The sequence below is a fragment of the Macaca fascicularis genome, chromosome 11, assembly GCF_037993035.2.
Source record: "Macaca fascicularis isolate 582-1 chromosome 11, T2T-MFA8v1.1".
NCBI classification, from domain to species: Eukaryota; Metazoa; Chordata; class Mammalia; order Primates; family Cercopithecidae; genus Macaca; species Macaca fascicularis.
In genome coordinates, this window is record NC_088385.1 from 118,038,950 (window position 1) to 118,058,655 (window position 19,706).

A 19,706-nucleotide genomic window follows, 5' to 3' on the forward strand; every position below is an offset into this window, starting at 1 on the left:
GTTGTGAGTCCTGGGTCTGTCATTGCTGCTGTGGTAGGTGCTATGGGGCAAGTCAGGTAACATTTACAAATCTCAGTTTGTTCATCTGTATGATGGGAATAAGAGCATATCTACCTTAAGGATTGCCTCCGGGTTAACACGCGATAATACAGGTAAGACATAATTGGTCAGTGGGCCTGACTTCAATTAAGTTGGGTGATGAAAGATGCAGCTCTGGAGCTGACAACCTGGCCTGGCGTCCCAGCTCTGTTCCTTACTGACTGTGTGACTTTGAGCAAGTCACTTCACCTCTCTGAGCCTCCATTTTCCTCATCCGTCAAATGGGTACAAAAAGGGTCCCTAGTTCATACAGTAGTCTTGAGGATTGAATGAATTAATGGAAAAAAAGAGTTTAAAACAGTGCTTGTCTCATAGTAAATGCTCAACAAATGTTGGCCATTAATATTACTTCCTGGGCCACGATTCTTAGTGCTCTTTCTTTGAAAAGTTTGCCTTGGATTTACAGGCAGCTTGTCCCATTGCCGATGCCATCAAACAACATGCTTACTTTAAAAATCCAAACAGATTTACACTCCCAATGAAAATTGCAAAATTTTGCAAAATTTCCATTGGGAAAATTCCTCTGAGCATTGGAAAGTTTCTCCCCTGGTGACGAGGTTTCTCCCATATGTTCCCAGGGAAACCACCCTAGCCTCTGTCCACCGCAGAGGAATGGCAGACCCCAACAGCTCTGACCACCCGATTCACTAAACCGCACACACCAACTCCTGAAAATGCCACCACACGCTCTCGGGCACCAGCCAGAAAGTTCAGCCTGGCAAGTGTTTTGCAACCTCTCAGCATTTTGTGGTTCTACCGAATTAGCATTTGGTATTGAATTAGTATTCATTTTCTCTAATATGATATAAAAGTATAATCACATTAGTGACTTTTATGGCACATTAGATTGTACATTTGGAACACATCCCCGCCTGAAAGAGCTTAAAAATTAAAAAAAAAATAAAAATAAAAACCAGTCAACAATAATAACAAGCAAACCCCGCTCACAAGCCCTGGCTTTTCCAGCTGGACTGCAGCAACCTGGATAGAAAATTCTGTGCTCTCTGCCTCCTGGTCCCTACAGACAAAGAATTTTCATTCCACTGCCCTGATTTGTGAAGCATTGAATTTAAGACTTTAATAGTCGTTCCAAATGAATGTTTCTTTAATCCTGGGGCAGAAACGTAGGCTGTGGTTGAGATGTAATTAATAGCACTAATTACTCTTCCCTTGCTCTGTATCCTTTCCTGCCCTCATCCCTGCTTCCCAAGAAACCTGATGGAAGCACCAGGAATGTTCCCCTTTCGCTCTAAGATGTTCCCCTTTTCGTCCTGCCCTCATCCCTGTTCCCCAAGAAATCAGTTAGCAGGCTCAGAGACTACCCCCATTCTAAACTCCTTTTTTTGGAATATTTTCTCTTTCTCCCGGTGGTTCCTCCAGTTCTGGGACTCCTGGGCTTTCCAGAATGTTCGATTTTCTAGAACCTATTTTTCAGCCATCCTGGTGACACAGCCAGTCATGAAGGTGATGCTCTAAAGAAGCAACAGTCCATCACCTGACCCCTAGCATCTTTCTCTGCAGTGACAGCCTCACTGATGCACTGGTCCAAACATGAGAAAGACTCCTGAAGGTCCCTGCCATCAGATGCCCAAAGCCGAGGGACCCCATTCAGCAGCCCTGGCAAGCCCAAAGCACCACCTCAGCAAACCATTTTCCACTACAAAAAGTAAAGGAAGCCGAGTGTGGTGGCTCACGCCTGTAATCCCAGCACTTTGGGAGGCTGAGGCAGGTGGATCACTTGAGATCAGGAGTTCGAGACGAGCCTGGCCAACATGGTGAGACCCCATCTCTACTAAAAATACGAAATTAGCCGGGTGTGGTAGTGCATGCCTGTAATCCCAGCTACTTGGGGGGCTGAGGCCGGAGAATTGCTTGAATCCGGGAGATGGGGACTGCAGTGAGCCGAGATTGTGCCACTGCACTCCAGCCTGGGCAATAAGAGCAAAACTTCGCCTCAAAAAAAACCAAAAATAAACACAAACAAACAAAAATCAGGAGTAAAATACTTTGTACATATTATGAAAGAAAACAAGCTGATCAAGGGGGCTACACTGATTTATTTGCACCCTGCTTCATTCCCAAATAGTTGGAGGTGGGTAGAATTGCCCAGTATCAGAACAGACTTTGAGGGAGGCTGCATTTTGCATGCTAACTCTGAGAATTCACTGGCGGCTTCCTGGAGCTCTGCGTTGACAAGGATTCTTAGACTGCATTCTAGATCAGCAAAAGAGAGCCTCATTCAATCTATAAACATTTTGGAGCACTTACTATGTGCCAGGCCTTAGTCGGGAGAGGCTGGTAATAGATACTAAAAGACCAGCTCATGCAAAACTCAAGCACAGGCTAGAGCTGGCATCTTATCTGAATGCATTGAGAAGCTATGGAAGGACTTTCTGTGGGGAAGTGCTAGGATCTGGTTTATGTTTCAAAGATTACAGCTTTAAAAAAAATCACTCTAGGTTGTGTGTAGAGAATCAATGGAAAGGAGGAAGGAAGAGATGCCAGAAGACCAGGTTCAAGGTTATTGCAGGTGAGGATGGGTGATGGATAAGAATTGATTTGATTTGGGCTTTACTTGAGAGGTCCAGTTGACCAAATTCATCGATGGTTTGGATTGCAGCATAGGAGTTGGTGATCCATTAGTAGTGTCTACCATGGACATGGGAGGTGGCAGTGACCACGCACATGCTACATATTTGTTATCTCTGCCTCATAAGTCATTCTTAGGTTGATGAGAGGGAGTGGGGAAGATGAAGGATCACTTAGGGATAGTAGTTTATGGCTTTAGCAACAGCTACAGATATTCCAGGAGATGTATTTGAAGAAGAATGTTCACTGGCCATTCTTGCAGACATTAAGCAAAGACATGCATTAGCACAACATCCATGAGACCATAGGAATTCCACGTTGTCTCCACCTGAAATTGTCCAGGAATCAGTAAAGCAACTGGGACCCTCAGAAGATGTAAAAATTAAACCAAATCCCTAGAGAGATGTGCGAAGGACCAATGTGATTCCAGAGATGCAGTCAGGAAGGTTCAACGAAAAGAGGCAAGGCAGGCGGCCAACGATGGAACAGATAATAGAAAAACAGTTTTCAATTATGTCAGGTGAAAACAGAGGATTAGGGACAGTCTCCTTCCCCCTCTTTTCTTCACCTCACAAACAGGAAGGACCTGGTAAGGATGGGTAGGGGGCGGGGAGCAAATAGCAAATGACCTCCTGGAAGCACCTTTGATTTTTTGTTGTTGTTTTCTGTCAATCCCCATCTTTAAGAAGATTGAGCTCAAGTGCGGTGGCTCATGCCTAGAATCCCAGCACTTTGGGAGGCCAAAGTGGGAGGATCTGTTGAAGCCAGGAGTTCGAGGTCAGCCTGGGCAACAAAGTGAGACCCAGTCTCTACCAAAAAAAAAAAAAATTAATTTTTGTAAAAAAAAAAAAAAAAGCTCAGCCATGATCAGACACTTGGAGAAAGTATGCCATTGTGTGAGTGGGCAGTGCAAAGAGAGCCTGGACTTGGGAAGGGAATGGGACTCTGGGGAGGAACAGCTGTTTTGAAAGCTGGGAGCATCTGCATGAAGATGGGTGACGGCAGCCTGGGGCCCCTGCATGTTTTACACGATTTAAAACAAACAAAAAAATCCCTTAGGAGAAGGGAAATTTTGTGAGATTATTATATTGAATAGGGCTATACATGTAATTATAACTTTCTACTTAAAGGAAAAAAAAAAAAAGATATGAGGACAGTCTGTGATTTTTGGCCCGGTCAGCCTAGCTCCCCTTCCTGGGAAGAGTCTAGAAAAAAACCGTCAAATGGAGAGCCAGTCTCTGCCCTTGTACTCTTGGTTGTAACAGCAGCAGTGTGGCCTTGGGAACAACACTCAGCCACAGAAAAACTTATTTCCTTCATTGACAGGCTGGTCGTGAACACAGAGGGGCGCAGGAAATGGGAGCAAGGTGCCATCCCTCAGGCCTGGGAAGGGGCTGTGTGGACCCCCATTTCTCAAGCCCAGCTGGTGTTCTGATCCCTCATCCCACTCAGACAGGTGTTGACAGTACCCACCTGAGAGCCCAACGCAGCTTCTCCTGCCAGGGTTTTTTGGTTTTTTGTTTTTGTGTGTGGTGTTTTTTGTTTTTTTTTTGTTTTGTTTTTTTTTTGAGACAACGTCTTGCTGTGTTGCCCAGGCTGGAGTGCAGTGGCACGATCGTAGCTCGCTGCAGCCCCGACCACCTGGGCTCAAGCGATCCCGCCTACTTCAACCTTCAAAGGTAACCGAGATTACAGCTGTGCGCCACCATGCCCACCTGTTTTTTTTTCTAGAGTAGGGGGGTCTCACTATGTTACCCAGACTGGTCTTGACCTCCTGACCCCAAGCAATGCTCCTGCCTTGTCCTCCCAAAGTGCTGGGATTGCAGGTGTGAGCTACTGGGCCTGGCCACCCGCAAGGATTTTAGAAATACTTCCCGAGGATTCTGAAGCCGGATCAGTTTGAGAACATTTTGGGTAGCTCGTTTAAAAATATTAGTTTTTAAAGATGCATTATTTCATCAGCAACTGATCAAGATATTAAAAATGATTTCAGAATAAACAATGAGTCTCCTGAACTTCCAGCCCCCTTCTGGCTATTCACATACTTCTTGTTTTCTCAGGACATTTTGACCCATAGGCAAGCATGGAAGTGCAGCCCTGTTTAAAAACAGAAAAGGAGGCTGGGTGCGGTGGCTCACGCCTATAATCCCAACACTTTGGAAGGCCAAGGCGGGCGGATCACCTGAGGTCAGGAGTTTGAGACCAGCCTAGCCAACATGATGAAACCCTGTCTCTACTAAAAATACAAATATTAGCCGAGCAGGGTGGTGCACACCTGTAATCTCAGCTTCTCTGGAGGCTGAGGCAGGAGAATCGCTTGAACCCGAGAGGCAGAGGTTGCAGTGAGCCAAGATCGTACCACTGCACTCCAGCCTGAGCTACAAAGTGAGACTCTGTCTAAAAACAAAACAAATCAACAACTACAAAAAACCAGAAAAGGAGTTAGGGGATGATTCCTTCTTCAGTATTCATTGAGCTCCTATTGGGTGCTGGGCGCTGGGAATACAGCAATGAACAGAAGAATGTCTCCTGGGACAGGCAGCCTAGGACGGGACTAGGGGGACATTTGCTAAGCATGTCAACAAATTGTGATAGAAGAATCACAGATTGTGGTTCTGCAAAGAAACAGCATGCCATGGTGTGGAGAGTTATTAAATTGACCCCCTAAGGCTGAGGAATCAGACCAGTCAGAAGTAGGTGTGTCTGGCCTGTGTGTGCAAGGTGTGTGTCAGAGTGTGTATGGGCAGGCATGTATGTGCAGGCATCTGGGTGTGTTCAGGACGTGTGTGTAGTGCAGGGTGTGTGTGAGTGTGTCTGAGCCTTCATCTCTGTGCCTGTGTGCCAGCATGTGCACACGTGTGTGGTGTGTCAGGGAGGGCTCCTCCTGGTCCGAGAACTCACGTGACCCGGTACAGAGGGGGCGCGAGATGTGGGCAGGGAGCAGGGTGGCACTTGGCTGTGGAGGTCTCCTTGGCCACACAGAGGGGCCTGGGTTTTTGTCTCCATGCCCAGGGAGCCAATGGAGGGCTATGCAGAGGAGTGACGCAGTCCAGTGGCATTTTCAGGGGATTCCTCTGGAACAGCATCGTGGGGGGAGGTGGGTGGCCTGGAGGAGGAGGCTTAGTGACAGAAGATGGCTTGGACTTGGCCTTAGGAGTGGGGCTGCTGGGGCTTGCGGTGATGATGTAATGCGGCGGGATGGAATGAATGAAGATGCTTCCTGGGCTCCTGGCCTGAGCAGCTGGGTGGACTCTGCGCCGCTTCCTGCCATGGGGAAGATGCTGGGAGGAATAGTGGGAGCAGGTGGGACGTGAGAGTGCAGAGTTCCCTTTTGGCCATGGGTTTGAAACCTGAAATGCCCATGGTCTCCCAGAGGGGATATCAGGTCCGCAGTGGGTGGGTGGTGGAGCTCAGAGTCCTGGGGGCTGCAGATGAGCCTGGGCTCGACCACAGACAGATGGGGCAGACGGTGTCTCCTTGGCTTAAAGGGCCAGCCCTTGCCTGGCTGCCCTGGTCTCTGAGCCAGAGCCCTCACCGGAAGGGTACTTAAGCATGGCCACTTTTTTCCCCATCAGCTGTCTCAGCACAGCCCCTGGGCTCTGATGGGCGACACCCATTAAAAGGATGCCCCCTCTGGGGACTCAGCCCAAAATGAACCAGAACCACAGCAGCAGGCTCTGTGGGACTGGGGGATCATGAGGTTGCCTCCCCCAGCATCAAGGCCCCAGAACACTGGGTCACCTCCCTGGGGGCTGGGGACCAGCTTCCCAGAGTCTGGTTCATGTCATGCTTATCTCAGAAAATAAGGACACACGTTCTTACTGAAACACTCTCTTGCGTGCCTCGGTTGACAGTAATCCTGATAGCTAATGTTGAGCATTTTACTGTGTGTCCGCCCTGACTACCTATTGGCTCACAACAACCCCAAGAGGAAAGTTCTACAATTATTCCCATTGTACAGATGAGGAAACTGAGGTTCAGAAAAATAGTAGTTGCACAGCAGTATGGTGTAGACAAGACTGAAACAGGGCAGTTCAACTGCAAAACCCATTCTCTTAGCTCTCACACTCTATGCTGAGTGTTGCTAGATGCCATTTTTTTTTTTTTCCTTGAGACAGTCTCACTCTGTCACCCAGGCTGGAATGCAGTGGCACCATCACAGCTTCCTGCAGCCTCAACCTTCCAGGCTCAAGCGATCCTCCCACCTCAGCCTCCTGAGTAGTGGTACTACAGGCATGCACCAACATACCCAGCTGATTTTTCTATTTTTTTGTAGAGACAGGATCTCCCTATGTTGCCCAAGCTGGTCTCAAACTCCTGGGCTCAAGCAGTCCTCCTGCCTTGGCCTCCCAAAGCACTGGGATTACAGGCGTGAGCCACCGCACCTGGCCAGGATGTCATTTCTTAAAGTCACATGTACCCTTCAGCAGGGGTTACTGTTAGGCCCATTTTACAGAGGGGGAAAGCTGAGCCCCAGAGAGAGAAAATGCTTTGCTTAGAGTCACACCACTAGTAAGCAGCAGTACCGGGCCTGGTGTGAAGCCCTGAACTCTCTTTCAGAGTTGAGACCTGCCCCTGGCCACCAGCCCCTCCCTCCCTCCACTGGAATTGAAAGTCTCTGTTTCCCTATCCCAGCCCAAACCATTCCAGTGACTGCCACGGGTGGGAGCTGGGGCTTCATCCTTAGAGCTGTGGGCTCCTCAGAGCTCTGGGGCCAGCGGTGGTGAGATCCTGTTGCAAGAGAAGCAGGCTTATCACTGGAGCCTGTGCATGGAGCCCTGGTGGGTGGGCTAAAGCCCATGTTGGATTGGAGCTGTATTAAAGCCCCACTGCTGGGATGTGCAGCCTTGGCCCACTTTGGGGGCTTGGGCCACCTTGTCCAGGAAGAACCCAATGGCTCACTGGGACAGCTCTCTCCATCAGAGCGATGATGGGACAGTGCTGAACAGCTCACAAGCAGAGGAAGCTCTGTGGGTGATTGACGACTTGTTTTAGCAAGTGCGTGTATGTTTCTTGAACCCATAATTGGAAACTCACACCCTAATTTAGACACCTACCTACTGAAGCTTCCAGAAGACCTTGCTTGATTAGCAGAGAGATGAAGAGCATAGAATTCGGGGTAAGGGCCAGGCATGGTGGCTCATGCCTGTAATCCCAGCACTTTGGGAGGCTGAGGTGGGCAGATCACCTGAGGTCAGGAGTTCGATACTAGCCTGGCCAACATGGTGAAACGCCATCTCTAATAAAAATACAAAAACTAGCCAGGCATGATGGCAGGTGCCTGTAACCCCAGCTGCTCAGGAGGCTGAGGCAGGAGAATCGCTTGAACCCAGGAGGCTGAGTTTGCAGTGAACCGAGATCCCACCACTGCATGCCAGCCTGGGCGACAGAGCGAGACATTGTCTCAAAAAAAAAAAAAAAAAAGAATTTGGGGTCAGGCTGCTGAATTCGAATCCCAGCCCTACTGCCAACTGGCTGCCTGACCTTGAACTTGACCGCTCCTAACCGCTTCATGCCTCAGTTTCCCCACCTCATAGAATTGTAAGAAGCAAACAAATGCTTAGAACTATATCTGGCATATAGTACTCACCCGGTGGGTGTTAGTTAAGTATTATTGATGGCATTGCTGTCTAAAATAGGTTTTTCTGCAAATGGCCAGATAGTAAATATGTTCTGCTTTACAGGCCGCATGGTCTCTGTTGCAATGACTGAACTCTACCGTTGTAACCGAAGAGCAACCGTGGACAGTACATGAATGAATAGATGTGGTTGTGCTCCAATAAAACTTTGCTGTAACTTATATATGAGCCTGGGGGAGAAAAGTCCTTTTACCTGTGGGAGGATGTAACCCTAGGGCTGTCAGCAGCCATTGTCCCTCCATTCCTGGAGGAAGCCAGCCATGGTGGGAGAGAAGAAGGACAGCTCACAAAGGGGTCAGATCCAACAGAAAGAGATCAAACCCCGCCAAGGTTGTTTGAACTGCTGGATCCAGCCATACCTGAAACTACCTCGTCACTATTCAGATATATAAGCAACAGTTTCCTTTCTTAAGCCATTTTGCGTTAGGCTGCTGCTGCTTGCAACTTGAAGAGTGCCAAATAATACAGGACTCTTCCCCCTCTTCATGCCCCTGAATCCAGCCAGGAGGAGTCACTTGCTCACTTATTTCTGCTGACTCGCGCCCACCCATGCCTGCCAGGGGTCAAGTTACCCTGGAGCATTCCTTAGTCCCCAACATAGTACCATGCCCCACACCTACTTTTCCTCTGGTAGTTTAAATCATTTCTCTTTTCTTTTCAAGGTCATATAACCTCGAGCAGGTGACTTTGTTTCCATGAACCTTAATCCCTTCATCTGTCAAATGGGGCTAATCATTGGACCTAGGGCATAGGGTGAGTTAAAAAGATTAAATGGATTAATATCTCTATAGCACTTAGAACAGTCCCTGGCATGTAGTAAGTACTGTCTAAGCATATGCTGTTATTGTAATACTACCTGGAAACTGAACTTACCAACTCTCTGGGGGTTTTCCTGCAAAATGAAGGGAATTGTCAGCTCCCTGAGGCAGAGGTTGGGTCTTCCCATATTCCCAGCACCCTCCCAGGCCTGGTATTGAGTGGACACTTGGTGTTTGTTGAGTAAGAGTTAGAACAAGGGCCAGACATGGTGGCTCACGCCTGTAATCCCAGCACTTTGGGAGGCTGAGGTGGGTGGATTACTTGAGGTCAGGAGTTTGAAACCAGCCTGGCCAACATGGTGAAACCCCGTCTCTACTAAAAATACAAAAATTAGCTGCGCGTGGTGGCACATGCTTGTAATCCCAGCTACTTGGGAGGCTGAGGCAGGAGAATCACTTGAATCCAGGAGGTGGAGTTTGCAGTGAGCAGAGATCGCACCACTGCACTCCAGCCTGGGCAACAGAGTGAGCGCCATCTCAAAAAAATAACAAGCAGAAGACAATAACAGAAAGTGAGCATGAGGAAGCCACACAAACTGGATCAACCCCCCAAGGTGTGCATAGTTAGAAGTCACACAATAATTGCTTTGGGAGTTTATGAAACCTTGAGACACAGAGGAATGTTAGGGGTCCCATAAGCAATTTGGGAATTTGAATGTTTTGGATTCACATCCTCAGTGCTAACAGTGTGGTCCACAGTGGAACTGAATTGCTCATTAGAAATGCAGAGACTTATCCCTGCCTGTACCCCCTGTAGCAGAATCTGCACTTTAACAAGATCTCCAGGTGACTTGCGTGAAAATTAAAGTTTCAGGGCCAGCTGTGGTGGGAGAGGAGGAAGACAGATCAGAGGGAAGCAGAGCCAAGAGACAGAAATCAAACCCCTGCAAATAGCATTTGAAATGCTGGATCCAGCCATACCTGAAGACAACACTCCACTGTTCAATTATATGAGCAATGGATTCCCTTTTTTTCTTAAGCTACTTTGTAGATGCTGTCAGCAGGGCCTCTGTGTCATAAGGGAGTAGGGGCTATTTATGGAGGTAAGGATGGGGTGGACGCTATGAGCCTATGTGCCATTTTATTAGGAAAACATTAGGTGTCTAGCTGTCTGGGTAGGGAAGAGATGCATCTTTCTTTCCCCTGAGAAAAGAGAAGCAGGAAGGTCGTGTAGGCCCACGGTGACCCACATGGCGGGAGGTCTTCAGAGCCAACCAGAGTGACCTCATTGAGACAGTAGCCTCCAGAAGTTGTCAAACAGAGGTGAGCACAGAAGATGCAAGGGTTTGGTGGAGGGTGGACACAGACTGTTGTCTGTCTCTACCAAGATGGTCAGTGTTATTGTCTAATGGTGAGGAATTTGGGCCACATGCAGAGAACACGAACTTTAAAATCCACACAGAACTGGACTCAAATTCCGGTGCTGCTGCCACGTGCTCACTGTATGACCCTGGGCGAAGAAATATGTGTATCTGGGCCTCATTGTCCTTGTCTACAAAATGGGGGTAAAAATAGCACTGACCTCATTGGGATGTGGAGAGGGTTCATGCAGCAGTGACCAGAGCTGGTGGGTGAGAACCAGCTCTAAGCATCGCCTTCCAGCTCCATGTGGAGTGACATCACAGCAGGGCTTGAAATTGACCGTGGTGGGAAAATGTACACCATGGAAATGGTAAATATCAGAATTTGTCCTTTTTCTCCAGAGAGCTGATTGTTTAACATTTACCAGCATCCTACTGGTGAAATGCTAAGATGTATTTAAATTGCTATCCACAGTGTTTGGTGGTGGTGATTACTGATTATGATTATATTAAGCATGTTACTCTAATATTACTAATATGGAATGGTTTTCATGATTGGGCTTTCAGTGTGTCCACTTTGACTCTTTTTTTTTAATAGACTGGATCTCTCTGTGTCACCCAGGCTGGGGTGCAGTGGTGTGATCACGGCTCACTGCAGCCTCAACCTCCTGGGCTCAGGTGATCCTCCTGCCTCAGCCTCCTGAGTAGCTGGGACTATAGGTGTGCACTATCACACCTGACTAACTTTTTTCATTTTTTTGGTAAAGACAAAGTCTCACTATTGTTGCCCAGGCTGGTCTTGATCTTCTGGCCTCAAGTTATTCTCCTGCCTTAGCTTCCCAAAGCACTGGGATTACAGGCGTGAGCCACCACGCCCAGCCTGCGACATTTATTTTAACTGCTTGGAAGCCTTTTCTTCTAACCCTCTGGCTCCTAGCTCCATTCTGGAAAGCTGACATTATCAGTTAGCTGAGTTCTGAGTAGACAACATACTGTAGATGGTGATACCCAAACTAACATTTATTGAGCATGGACTAAGCGCCAGGCGCTGGAAAAGCACTTCTTGTAGATACTCTCATTTAACCCACCCAACAACTCTGTGAGGTATGAACCCCGTGTTGTGAACACAACCCAGGGCTCACAGAAGTTAAGTGACTTGCTCTGGTTTGCACAGCTGCTTGATGGAGGGGCCAGGCTTTGAGCCCTCGCATTTTGACTCTAGAGCCTGTGCTTTCATCTGGAGGATCTGCAGAGGCTAAATGTGGAAGGGGGCAGGTGTTTGGTTCCTGAGTGTGGACCCTCCTTGCTGGGAGGCTTGGGCGGGGGTAGTGGACACTGCCCAGGACCGAGAAGTCCTGACAGCATCATCTGCTTGGTGGACAGCAACCGTCCGACTTTCTGGGACGCGTGCCGGCCACATTCTGATTGGCGAGGGGGTGTCTCTGTTGGAAGGGAATCTTGGCCACTTGCCCCTTGGCAGCAGGCTGCTGGCTGCCACGTGGAGTGCCGTTTGGAGGCGGTGGGAATTATTCGGCAACCTTGCCGGGATAGCTTGGAATGGATTGTGGCAGGGCAGGGCGGGGGCTCTGCCAGTCTCCCAGACAGGCTGGCAGGGAGAGCGAGAGCACCAGCGCTGTCACAAGAAGCTCACAGTCTCAGCTTCTGCACTGTCCTCCCGGCCCCTGTCTGTCTCTGTCTCTTGCTGTCCCGTGGCCTCTCTATCTGCCAGGAATGAGATGACAGGTGGTTTGGCACCAAGGGAAGCACCGTACCCTGTCCCTACAGGCCTTCGTTCCTTCACCCGCACTGAAGCTTGGGGGCTTTTACTTCTTCCACTGTTCCCTATTTCCATCAAGATAAAGTTCACACTCCTTGACGTGGCTCGAAAACCTCTTGTGATATGACCCCTGCCTCTCGGTTCTGTAGCTTCTGCCCCTAAGTAGACCGTGGGCTTCTCGAGGGGAGGGCCTGTTTCATTCTCAACTTTATATTTTTCTGTAATGCCTACCCCAGAGCTCACTCAGAACAAGTGGGTGAACTTGAAAGGCAAGTGGGGGTGGCCCCCGTCCATGGTGGAGGGGACCAAGTCACTTCAGGATTTGCAGCCATCACCTGTGCTGCATCTTAAGGCAGATTTACCATGTGTCAGACGCAGTGCTAGGCTCTAAGTTTTTTCTGTTCCTATCTCATTTAATCCTCCTAACAATCCTATTGGGCTGGCCATGGGTTTTTTTTTTTTTTTTTTTTTTTTGTCTGTTTGTTTTTTCTTTTTTGAGATGGAGTCTTGCTCTTTTGCCCAGGCTGAAGTGCAGTGGCGGGATCTCAGCTCACTGCAACCTCTGCTTCCTGAGTTCAAGCGATTCTCATGCCTCAGCCTTCTGAGTAGCTAGAATTACAGGTACACGCCACCACGTCCAGCTAATTTGTGTATTCTTGTAGAGATGGGGTTTCACCATGTTGGCCAGGCTGGTCTTGAACTCCTGACCTCAAGTTAACCACCCATCTCTGCCTCTCAAAGTGTTGGGATTACAGTTGTGAGCCACTGCGCCCAGGGTAGGCCCTGTTTTATCCCCATTTTACAGAGGAGGAAACCGAGGCACAGAGAGTTCACCTACTGTGAACTCTCTGGGCAGTAATAAGGGCAGTAATAAGGGCACCTACTGTGAACTCTGTGGGCAGTAATAAGGGCAGTAATAAGGGCACCTACTGTGAACTCTCTGGGCAGTAATAAGGGCAGTAATAAGATTTGAACTCAAACCAATCCGGAGCCCTGCTGGCTGGAGTGAGGTCTTTCTAAACTACCCTGACAGATGTGCACCGTCTTAGCGCTGTTCCTCCCCCATCCATTTCCTGAGGCCTCATCAGACAGCAACCCAGTTTGCAGCTCCTCACATCACCCCAACTCTGCTGTGTTCACACGTCTTTGATGAATTAACCTGGGCAACACCAGCCCTGCCTGTCACACCGATAAAGGTAGAGCCGTGGAGATCTGGGTTGCAGAAGATGTCATGAGCCCTTCTCTCTGCCTGTCGCCTGTCCCCTGCAGATTCCAGGGCTGCTCAGATGTTTTGGAGAAGAGCTGGAATGATCGTTATTGGTCTGATGGGTGGGTGTTTGGAAACAAGGAGAGACGCACTAAGTTGGTTCCTTCCAAGCAGGACCTCCCACCACACCAGAACCTCATCCCGTCAGTTGAGGGTGGCCCATGTGGCTCAGCATGCTGGGGACTGATTGTTTCCACGTTCCCCAGCTCTGCCTGACAACAGGGCGACATTCCTGTGCCATCGCAGCAGAGAGTCTATTGTGTTAGCGACTCCCCATCAAACTGTGTCATATTGGGATTGTATTGTATTCATAGTTGTTTCCACTAATGTGATATGAAAGTTACTAATCGGAGCAGACTCCTGCATTGTATTAGGGAAAACAAATATTAATATGAGTCGATGGAAGTAGCTAATAAGAAATGCAAGTTGCTAATAGGACATGATGGATCCGTGGGAGGAATTTGGGTCGGGTGCTTGAACTTTTCTGGAATTCTCAGCGGGGTGGGGGTTGCAGGATGGCAGGAACTCTATGTTATAGTCGCTCAGAGTATGAGGGCCCATATCAGAGCACCCTCCCCGCCCACCGTCATCACTACCCCTCCAACTCACCTCTGTCCTGCACTGAATGTCATCCCCCAAAATTCGTGTCCACCTAGAACCTCAGGGTATGACCTTATTTAGAAGCAGGGTCTCTGCAGGTGAAATCAGTTAAGATGAGGCCATACTAGAGTAGGCCTCTCTAGTCCACCATTAGGGTGGGCCCTAAATCTAATGACTGATGTACTTGTCAAAAGGCCACGTGAAGACAGGGACACTCAGGGAGAAAGTCATGTGATGACAGAGGCAGGGATGGGAGCGATGCCACAAGCCCGGCGACACCAAGGATGGCCGTGACCACCAGGAGCTGGAGGTGGTGAGGAAGGACCCGCCCCTGGAACCTGCAGAGTGAGTGCAGCTCTGACAGCCCACACCTTGATTTCAGACTTCCAGCCTCCAGAAGCGGGAGAGAAGACGTTCCTGTTGTTTTAAAACCCCCTAGTTGGTGGTAATTTATCACAGCGTCCATAGGAACAGAACCCTCTTTCCCCACCATGCCCCAGAAAAGCAGGGATGGCCACAACCATACTCGTTTTATTCAAAGATAGCCAGTCGGATCGGGGACATTCTTCCACCCCCAGCGGGTCAGCCTGGCTGTCTAACCAGCCCTGAGAATGGAGGGCTGGCTCTCTCCCCGACTTTGTTCTTTTAAAGAGGAAAAGCCTCCTCAGTGGCAGGGCGGTTGGCATATGGGCTCCACAGCCTGCTTCGCGTCACGTTAATATGTGATTAAAGGGGTCTTAAAACGCCCATTAGTCCCCCTCTGGTATCTAATAGCGCTTTTGGATTTAGAACAGAATATTATTTACTCATTAGCTGATAATAGACCCTGAGTACACGCCGTATGTATTGGGACAATTATTAGAGTCGATTACACACAGAGACATGGTTCTGCGGGAGTGGGTGGTGGTGGGCCAGGGTGGTCCAGAGGGCATCAGGGTGGCAGGAAATGACCTATGGGTCATACAAGGACAGCAGGGAGCCCACTAGAGGTTGTCTGTGGCTGCTGTGGATGGAAGCAAATTCTGGGTGCAAACAGGGCCACTGGATGCCCCATGCAAGGTACTGGGGGGTAGAATTTAAGAAACCTGTCTCCGGCCGGGTGCGGTGGCTCAAGCCTGTAATCCCAGCACTTTGGGAGGCCGAGGCGGGCGGATCACAAGGTCAGGAGATCGAGACCACAGTGAAACCCTGTCTGTACTAAAAATACAAAAAATTAGCCGGGCGCGGTGGCGGGCGCCTGTAGTCCCAGCTACTCAGGAGGCTGAGGCAGGAGAATGGTGGGAACCCGGGAGGCGGAGCTTGCAGTGAGCCGAGATCGCGCCACTGCACTCCAGCCTGGGCAACAGCGTGAGACTCCGTCTCAAAAAAAAAAAAAAAAAAGAAACCTGTCTCCAAAATTGGGGTGCCAACAGTAACAGCCCCCATGCAGTGGTAAGGAATTGCACCAGAGCATTCGGCCTGAGTCTCCCAGGATGAGAGTATTAAGAACAATAACTGGACTGGCACGGTGGCTCACACCTGTAATCCCAGCACTTTGGGAGGCCGAGGTGGGCAGATCACCTGAGGTCAGGAGTTCGAGACCAGCCTGACCAACACGGAGAAACCCCATCTCTACTAAAAATACAAAATTAGCTAGGAGTGGTGGTGCATGCCTGTAATCTCAACTACTCGGGAGGCTGAGGCAGGAGAATCGCTTGAACCCAGGAGGCGGAGGTTGTGGTGAGCCGAGATCACGCCATTGCACTCCAGCCTGAGCAACAAGAGCAAAACTCCATCTCAAAAAAAAAAAGAATAATAACTGCCCCCACCGGATCACAGGATAGGGTGATGTGCCCAGGATACACAGCTAGGAAGTGACTGAAGCTGGATGCACACCCAGCTCTTCTTTTTTTTTTTTTTTTTTTTGAGATGGTGTCTCGCTCTGTCACCCAGGCTGGAGTGCAGTGGCACGATCTCAGCTCACTGCAACCCCTGCCTCCTGAAACCCAGCTCTTCTGATGACAAAGCCTGGGTTCTTTTCAACATTCCTCTCCACTTGCTGCTGAAACTTCTCACTAATTCCAGTCTTCCCCATTCTCCAATAGAAAGAGGAACTTTGACATCACTTCCTCTTATGTGTGGTGTGTTGGAAAGATGAAAATAGCAGGTTGTTCCTCTCCGTGACTGGGTCCCTGACCTCAGGCCCAGCATGCTGAGAAGGCCGAGGTGGAGGGAATAAGCATGTGGAAGCCACGGGAGCGTCTCCTAGGAAGCGAGAGAGATCAAGGAGGGATGGACTGCGCCCATGTCTGGCATCGGCAACTCTGGTTAAGGTGTGTGGGAATGGGAGGGGAGTGGGGAAGCTCCAGGCAGCGTCCAGCGAGGTGTCCTGGTCACTGTGGTGATGCCTCTTGGGCTGTGACCCAGAGTGGCGTTGGCATCCAAGGAGAGAACAGGCGCTGATGATGCCTGCAGTCATCCTAGCAGGTGTCGGTGACTGATTCCACTTGGGGGTGACGGAGATGGAGAAGTTGGGCACACCCCAGTCTGATGGATGGGGTGCAGAGTATGGAAGGAAAGCCTCGAGTTTGACCTTCACACACGCCTTGGCCTTGGCAAGCCTGATCTGCAGGTCATCAGTTTGCAGTGATTTTCCCAGAGAACGCATGAGCCCCTTAGTGCACTGTGCGGCCACTGAGAGCACCAAAAGCCTCCCCTTAATACCCAGGCTCACTGCGGCTTTTCTGAGACCAGTCAGAAGGACAGACGAGAGGGGTTTCTTCTGTACCAGTGGGAGTGAGTCTCTCTGACCCAATGCAAGCAGCTGGGAGACATCTTGCTTCCTGGTTTCCGTGGCTTGTGGGGAAACCCCGGTCCCGTGTCCCTGTGCACACAGGTGGCTAGTGGCTCAGCGGGTCTCAGAGCACAGCCACCAGACATATCTGGGGCTATGGGAGGGAAAAGCCCAGAGTGCCCTCTCTGAGGAGTCGTCCCAGCCTGTGGCCACAGTGATGCTGAAGGGGTTTGCAGGCCATAATTAGAGGCCCAGTGTCGCCTTTGTCCAGTGCCTGAGCTGAGAACAGGGCTCCCTCATGAAAGAACGGCAGGGGTCCCTTTTCACGTCCCGGGGAAGGAGCCGGGGAGAAGGCAGAGCTTGGGAAATTGGCCCTTCTGTCTTCTCCCATCCAGATATGTGGGTCCTGGGCCTCACCTGTGCCAAATAAATAACTCACTTCCCAATGGGCAGGCAGCGTATGCACGTCTCTGTGTGTGCATGTTCCTGTGTACATGTGCATGCGTGTGCATGCCTGTGCATGCACCTGTGTGTGTGCATGTGCCTGTGTGTGCGTGTGTGTGCATATGCCTGTGTGTACCTGTGCCTGCGTGTATGTGTACATGTGCCTGTGTGTGTGCGTGTGTGTGCATATGCCTGTGTGTACCTGTGCCTGCGTGTATGTGTACATGTGCCTGTGTGTGTGCGTGTGTGTGCATATGCCTGTGTGTACCTGTGCCTGCGTGTATGTGTGCATGCACTTGTGTGTGTATGTGTGTGTGCGTGTGCATATGCCAGTGCGTGTGTGTGCATGTGCCTGTGTGTGTGCAGGTGCCTCTGTGTGTGTGTTTGTGTGTGTACGTGCGTGTGTGTGTGCCTGTTTTTTAATAAAGCTCACCAGGAGCCAGATATCAATTTCTGTCAGAGAGACGCAGAGCATCTGAACCAGAACTAAATAAAAATAAACATTAAACAATTATTGGAATTTAGGTTTATTTAAAAAATCAGCAGGGTTGAGGGAACCAGCCACCCATTAGCGAGGCAGAACTATCGGGCCTTTTAACAACCCGCTGGTTCTTGGCTGCCAGGGAGATTTGGGCTGTCCAAGCTGTGGAAACTCCGGATCCTATTGATTAAAAATGATGCAGTAGCGAACCAATTATATCGTCATGGCTGCTTGTGGCGCTGGCCGACACTGGCTACCTGTTTGTCTTGATGGAAATGGCTCTGTTTGGGGGACTCCGGGAGGGTGGTTCAGTGTCCGCATCCCAGCCAGCGCTTTCCACTCTCTGCAGTTCCTGCAGCTGGGTGGAGGCTCCGAACCTCAAGCTGTCTGGGGTTTTTGCGTTTTTCTCCTCTCAATCCCTTCCATGGACATCTGTAGTTTAAAAGGAGTCTGTGTCTTGTCAACCAAATCAATGCAAATAACCGGTGAACGTTTCTCGACTTTTCAGTAATAATTGATCTTCCCAGAACTGATATCGTTTGGAAAACGTAAGTAAGGAGATCAGCAGTGAGCCAGATGTCCGCACTAAGAGAATATAATTGCTCTGAGTTATAGGAAAAGAAATGATTTCCCTTCCAGCTTTAGCTCCAAGAGCTGAGCAAACTGCCGTGCAGCATCGAGAAGCTTGCAATAAACTCAAGGCTTAGTTAGAGGCAGCCTCAGCCTCTCAGCCAGAAGATTCCAGACCGCGGGACTGGAATCTTCCGAGCTGATGGGCAGACTTCTTGCCTGCACATTTTGGTCTCCAGGTTTTTGCCTGGAGGCTCTCTGCACAGCCAGTTGCTGTTGAGAAGGGAGAGAGAGGTTTGTTGTTCTTCTTGAGGGATGTTCAGGCTTAGCCCCTGAGCTGCACATCCACTGCATGGGAATCTCCTCTTGGCTGGTTCTTTTGTTGTTGTTGCTGTTCTAATTTGATGGTCATTCCCATGCATTGCTGTGATTGGCTCCTGACTTGACCAGGGTGATACTTAGAAAGTCAAATGGAGATGGGGTTGATCTGTGGGCTGGTGGATGGAAAATAGGATGCCAGGGGGCACTTTCTTTATGAACACTGTCATTCTTCCAGAACTCATTCATTTGTTCATTTGAGCATTCATTCATGTGCTCATGCAACACATAGTTCCAGGGCACCTACTCTCTGCTAGGCACGATAAGGTGCTGGGCGCACAGGGGTACCTGCCCTCCTGGAGCTTTTAGTCTAGCTATGAAGAGATACAGACTTGAAATCGTTCATGATGACATCACAGTTGCCATGGTGCTTCAGAGAGGTGAGGAGGCAGCAGTGGGGGCTCATGACAGTAGGAACCTGACCTCATGTTGGGGTGTTGGTCTCCTGGAAGTAATGTTTAAGCTGAAACTTGGCTGAGGGGCAGGGCTGAGTTAGGCCATTGGTTTTCAGACTTGAGTGTGCATTTGAATCACCTGAAGTTTCCTTGAAAAAAATCGCCAGGCTCTACCCTCTGAGTTTCTGATTCAGTAGGTCTGGAGCCTGTCTGAGAATCTGCATTTCTAGCAACATCCCAGGTGACAGTGATCCTGCTGGGCCGGAGACTTTGGGAACCACTGAACTGGGCAAATAATTGGGAGGAGAGGGCATTCAGGTAGCGGAAACTGCACGTACAGAGGTCCTGGGGCTGGTATGGGCTTGGCAGTTTCCGGGAACCAAATGAAGGGCCAGAGGGTGGGAGCAAAGTACAAGGACTATGGGAGGAAATACTGTAGAGAAGTAGGCAGGGCCCTGACCACACAGGCCTTGCAGACTGGGCTGGAGGGTTCAGATTTTATCTGAAATGGGATGGGGAGTCCAGGGAGATTTTAAGCAGGGAAGTATCAACATCCAGTTTACATCTTGAAATAC

The 19,706-nt window shown here is 49.6% G+C and overlaps 1 protein-coding gene across 13 annotated transcripts in view; it reads left to right on the plus strand.

Moving 5' to 3' along the window:
* The window catches only part of CUX2 (cut like homeobox 2), a 322,161-nt gene that overhangs the window by 123,149 nt on the left and 179,306 nt on the right, over window positions 1-19,706 (plus strand). For 2 of the 13 annotated variants that reach the window (XM_065524817.1, XM_074007809.1), the window contains exon 1: window positions 16,240-16,402. The exons of the other annotated variants lie outside the window; for them this stretch is intronic. The gene's annotated coding sequence lies outside the window, so the exon portion shown is untranslated. Of the gene's footprint in view, window positions 1-16,239; window positions 16,403-19,706 lie in introns of those variants that run through there. 13 annotated transcript variants of the gene reach the window in all.